Here is a 6,325-nt window from a genome sequence, read left to right on the forward strand (position 1 = left end):
CAGAGGTCACATAATTTTTTTGAGTCTACTTTTGTAAAAAAAAAAAAGATTTAATATAATTTTAAAATAAATATGTTAGTGCCTTTCAAAACAGGAGCTTCATCATGAATAGCAAAGAATAAGTAAATCAGAGAAAAGATTTCTGAAAAGCACCAGAGCCACTTGGTAAGATCCCTAATAAGCACTGTCAAGTCCATCATAAAGGGGATGTAGTCAGTTTACCTCCGCACGGGATGCTGGCGGTTGAAATCCCGGCGCCTGATTCCGACCTGTTTCCAGAACACCGGCACCAGAATCCCAACATCAGTTGAGATGCCGGCGCCGGTATCCCGAGCATAAGTATAGCACAACGTTATCTATTAGCAGCGTGGGGGGGGTTAGGTTTAGGCACCGTGGGGGGTTAGGGTTAGGCTGAGGGAGGGGGGAGGTTAGGGTTAGGCTGCGGACAGGGAAGGGGGGGGTTAGGCACTAAGGGGGGAGGTTTAGGTTTAGGCACTAACCGGGAGGGTTAGGGTGCGGGTAAGGAAGGGTTAGGGTGCGGGTAAGAGAGGGTTAGGGTTGAAGGGGAGAGGATGGGGATACTAGCCCCTGTCGGGATTCTGAGCAACGGGATGCCGCTGTCGGTGTTTTGACGGCCGGCATCCCGACGGCCGCTGTCCCATACCCAACCCATCATAAAGAGATGGGCAGAATGTCATCATCATCATCCTTTATTTGTAGTGTGCCCCAAATTCCTCAGTGCTGGATACTCTGTGTAATGATCATGTGAGTAAAATTAAACAAGAAAAAAAACAAGGTTAATATAAGCAAGCGAGAACAAATACAGGTACAAATGTGTCCTTATATTCTAACTAAATTCCTACTATGGTCGTTATAATCTTAACAGTAATAGGAATGCTGTGATTGTTGGCTGTGCTCCACCCTGGGGTGCCACAGGTTGGTGGTCCAAAGCCAAATCAAATTACTTTTGGTCCATGTGAGATAGGCACAACCAGTGCTGGCAGCTGGCAGTCATAAAATATATGGACAAACAGAGCACAATCCTATCCACCATCACAATAATGAACCTAAGGAAGACATACTGTATAAGCACAATTTACTTCATTTAAAAATTAGCTACATTTATCAATTAAGAAATTTTGGCCCAGGGGTGCCGTGAAAAAAATGTTGATACTCTAGGGCGCCGTGACTCAAGAAAGTTTGTGAACCAGTGATGTTTGGTATTTATTATGTACATATGATCTTGTCTCTACCACGCGGCAAGTTTCCTTTATAACATGGAAAACGTTTGACAAAAGAGACTTAAGCTGGCCACACATCTAAAGATTATCTGTCCAACCAGCCAACTAGTTGATTGGTTGGAATGAAAATGTGGTAATGTTTGAGAGTAAATGATGATCAGCAATTTGCTCCTAAATGCCAGAAAACAGATGAAAATGGTCGTTCGGACAAGTTTGTTAAATGTTTGATCTAAACAATTTGTTCAAACAACAGTTTTTGTCCTTTTTCCGGAGTTTGGGAGCAAATTGCTGATTGTCATTTGCTTTCATACCTTACCAGATATTCATTCCAACCAATCAACTAGTTGGCTGGTTGGATGTAAGTTGGTCTAGTGTGTGGCCAGCTTTAGGGGGAGATACAGTATATCTAAACTTGTAGAGAATATGTAAAATCTTCTTTCTCAGTGAAGGTTAATGGAAGGTAATAACTACTATGTGTTCATTTGCTAAATGTATATCTATTTACATGTATGTTAATCAATGCAATTATGTTAATTATATTGATCTGTAGCGCCTCAATAAAAAGAAAATAAAAAAATAAAAACTTGTAGAGAGATAAAGGGGAGAAGTTGCTCAGGGATGCAGTTATTATGCCAGCGGAAGGGATGCCGGCAGTCAAAACACCGACGCCGCAATCCTGCTGCGCGGCATAATGCCGATGGCGATATCCCGATGGGCATCAGGATACCGGCGTCGGCATCCTGACCGATGGACATCTGGATACCGGCGTCGGCATCCCGACCGCCGGCATCCCGAACATCCGGACGGCGAGTAAGTATGCGCTGTAAGCCGGGGATGGGGATGGTTAGGATTAGGAGACTTAGGGTTAGGCACCGTCCGGGAATGTTAGTGGCAGTGTGCAGGGAGGGGGGGTTTAGGTTAGGCACCCCCGGGGGGAGTTTAGGGTTAGGCACCACCCCCGGGAATGTTAGAGGTAGCGTGCAGGGAGGGGGGGGTTCAGGTTAGGCACCCCCGGGGGGAGTTTAGGGTTAGGCACCACCCCCGGGAGACTTAGGATCAGGGTGCCAGGAGAGGGGGGGTTAGGCACCACTGGGGAGGACTTAGGGTTAGGCACCCCCTTTCCCCCGGGGAAGTTAGGGTTAGGCACCACTAAGGGTGGGGTAGGGTTAGATTACTTACCTCGTCTCATCGGGATCTCATTCTGTCTACTTCCGGGGTCGGTATTTGAACCGGCGGCTAAAGAGCTGTCGGTATTTCAATACCATTCCGTTGCTCATAGCAACCAGTCAGCGTATAACTGTCATTTTTCTAGCACAGCTTGTAACATGACAGATGGAAGCTAATTGTTTGGTACTTTATCTCTCTCTCCAAGATTTGATAAATCTCCCCACCCAATTCTAAGATAGTTTGTCTCCTGGACATTTGGGGGCCTATTCATCATCGGAGGCCGCATGTCCCACGATGATTAAGTAATGATATCGCTGCGAGGGATACTTAAGTAACCAACTCGCAGCGGGGGAAAATTTGCACCAGGGCAATTCAGCTTTTCAGAAGAGCTGTCCCCACGGTTAGTAGTGCAGCTCCAGAAGTAGCTGCGTTACTTACCTCCTCCCCCTTGGTGCGGCTACACATGGTTGACAGAAGATCACGCATGCGCAAAGCCGCCGGGGAGGTATTGAGCAGGTGGCGGAGGGATCTACCTGGATCACTCTTCACATCCCCGGATCTCTTCCCATAGGAAGGAGCGGGGATCCCAGAACAAGCACCATGGCGATTGTTCTTGCAAGCAAACTGCGGAAGCTTTCAGTTTTTGGACTTTGCTGAATTATCAGGTGGTCCATTTGGGACCCCTGATGATGAATGGCCCGGTAACTAAAATATGCGGAAAATAGCGTTTCCACATGGTTACCGGGCCATTTATAAATGATGAATAGGCCCCTTGATCTCTTATATTTGTGTCATTGTTCACCTTGGAACGAGACTGGTTACCAGGGAAAACATCCAGCTGATTATTATTATGCAAATACAGTAAGCCAACATAAAAGTTATGTAATGAATAGGAAGTAGGATATTCCCAATTTGCATCTGTTACTGATGAAACAAAGCTTTTGTTCCAAAGAAAATGGAATGAAAGCTGATAATGAAGGTAATTCATTATATGGACAGTACAGGTATCCATGTCCCATATGAGTGTGGTGCAGTTTTCAAGTACAAAATAAGAACAATAAAGCAATGTATGATCTAAGCATGGGAAGAAATAATTCACTGTCCCTCAGGTCACCACTAGAGGGAGCATAGGTTCCTCTTGGCACAAAGATGACCACTAGTGGAAATGCACTTATATAGAACAAAGTATACTGATATGGCAGAACCAATTCACGACACATCAAAATAATTATATATATATATATATATATATATAAAAATTTAAATAATACAAAAATGTATACACAATAGATAAGCACATAGAAACGAACAGCAATCAATTGTGGATACAGCAGTATGGTGTGATGTACCAGCTCAGGCATGTCTACTGGATATAGCTCCTTCAAATATAGAGAGTAAAAAATGCAACGCAAGTATAAAAAAAATGTTTTGATGGACTACAGGTCCCAGGATAGAGTTTAAACAGATATAGAGCTATTCTTGCACTTAAACATATAGAACCAAAATGGCAAATGTGGCCCGGAGAGTAGTAACTAAATGAATGAAACCTGAGGAACTGAAAGTCCCAGTGATTGAATAATTTATATAGTGCTCATGGACTTAGCACATGAGAGTTCTCCATTTTACCAGTATAATCCGGCTATATTCATATATGCAGCGTATGATGCGGCTGCTGACCGTATGAAGATACAATAAGTGCCAAGACAGAAAGTCCTGATTTCAGAGTCACAGTAGTAGCAGTTGCTGGAACCTTACTAAACAAAGCTGGAGAGCTCAGCAAAGAATGTCCCAACTGGCTGCAAGGTATGGAGAAGATAATCCAAGTAGGGCAGGGGTTCCCGACCACGGTCCTCAAGGCACACTAACAGTCCGGGTATTAAGGATAGCCATAGTTGAGCACAGATGACTTAATTAGTACCTTAGTTTTTTTGATTTAACCATCTGTGCTTAAGCATGGATATCACTAAAACCAGGACTGTTAGTGTGCCTTGAGGACCGTGGTTGGGAATCACTGAAGTAGGGAGTCCAATGCATGGGCAAAACCAGAATATCACCTCTGACTGGTTTTGCCTCTTTCCTGGAGGCTTTATCAAATAGTATGGTGGTGTAGTTGTCTTGCCTTTAAATAGGGTAAAGGATCAAGGTCCTCCTTTGAGAAAATTAACTGACACCTGGAACACCAGATCTATTACTGCTGCATTCATTAGAGTAGTGCAAGATAGTGACATCTCTGGGGTCGGTGACACCCAGTGTAGTAAGTAAAAACCCTAACGAAAAGGGGAGTGTCGTTGCGGGGAAGGGGCGTGGCCTTGTGGCACATGCCCAGCTTCATTGCTCTGGGGGCGTGCCCAGGACTCCCGGAGATGCTGGGCTGCCCCCATAGGCTCTTCCCGCACTTCTGGCTCCTCCTCAGTGATCGGGAGAGAGGCTGTGCACATTAACGTCACAGTATAGTGCCAGGTTCTTGGTTAATGAGGAGGAGCCAACATTTTGGTGTCACCCCCTCAGAGGATGAAATCCGGTGCAGTCCGCACCCCCAGCACATCCCTAGTGAGCCCACTGGTGCAAGAATCAAATAATACCTATATTAAATTAAAATAGGATACTATATATAAGTTCCAAAGCATGAATAAATGGTACTAAGGGTCGATATAGATTAACAAAATAACTTGTGTATTAGAATAATCAACATCTCAGGGAAACAGCCCCTTCTTCAGAATCAAAAGTACTTGTGATCCTGGAGAAGGGGCTGTTGCCCTGAAACCTTGATTACACTGCACAACAATGAAAATGTTTCCGATGTGATAATAGTTACTTCTAACTAGGGGTGAGCGGGTTCGGATTTCTGAAATCCGAACCCCCCCGAGCCCCCCCGATCCGAGTCCGATCCGAGTCAGGCTCGACTTTTCCCGCCTGACTCGGATTCTGAAATCGAGGCAAAACGTCATCTTCCCGCCTTCCGAGTCTCGCGGGTTTTGGATCCTATATAAGGTACCCACGTCGGCGCCATTTTCTCACTCGGCTGTGGACAGTGAAGAGGGAGGGTGGGAGTTAGGGCTGTGTAGTGTAGTGTAGTGTAGTGCTGCTGTTGTCCACTACTTCAAAGTCCATAGGGGCTGGCTGTGTTGTGCTGTGCTGCTGTTGTTAATAGGGGCTGTGTCCACTACTTCAAAGTCCATAGGGGCTGGCTGGACTGTGTTGTGCAGTCAGTTCTCCATAGGGGCTGTGTCCACTCCAAAGTCCTGTGCGGTGTCCCAGTCCTAAAGAGGTGCTGTAGTGTTGTCCAGGGGGTGCTCTGTCCATCAGGGGTGCTCCCCCCAAGTGCTAAAAATATAATATATTTTCTGTGTTTGTGAATTGTGTGCGCAGTAGCCGCACGTGCATCAACAAAGTAGTGCAAAGCGTGCGCCTGTGTCATAAGTAAAGGGCCGGCTGGCTTGACCGTTAAAGGGTGCTGTAACCCCCGAAAGTACACTCCAGTCCAAACCAAAAAAAAATTATTTTCTGTGTTTGTGAATTGTGTGCGCAGTAGCCGCACGTGCATCAACAAAGTAGTGCCAAGCGTGCGCCTGTGTCATAAGTAAAGGGCCGGCTGGCTTGACCGTTAAGGGTGCTGTAACCCCCGAAAGTACACTCCAGTCCAAACCAAAAAAAAAATTATTTTCTGTGTTTGTGAATTGTGTGCGCAGTAGCCGCACGTGCATCAACAAAGTAGTGCCAAGCGTGCGCCTGTGTCATAAGTAAAGGGCCGGCTGGCTTGACCGTTAAGGGTGCTGTAACCCCCGAAAGTACACTCCAGTCCAAACCAAAAAAAAAATTATTTTCTGTGTTTGTGAATTGTGTGCGCAGTAGCCGCACGTGCATCAACACAGTAGTGCCAAGCGTGCGCCTGTGTCATAAGTAAAGGGCCGGCTGGC

This window comes from Taudactylus pleione, unplaced genomic scaffold (genome assembly GCF_031769625.1).
Source record: "Taudactylus pleione unplaced genomic scaffold, aTauple2 ptg001084l, whole genome shotgun sequence".
Classification (NCBI taxonomy): domain Eukaryota; kingdom Metazoa; phylum Chordata; class Amphibia; order Anura; family Myobatrachidae; genus Taudactylus; species Taudactylus pleione.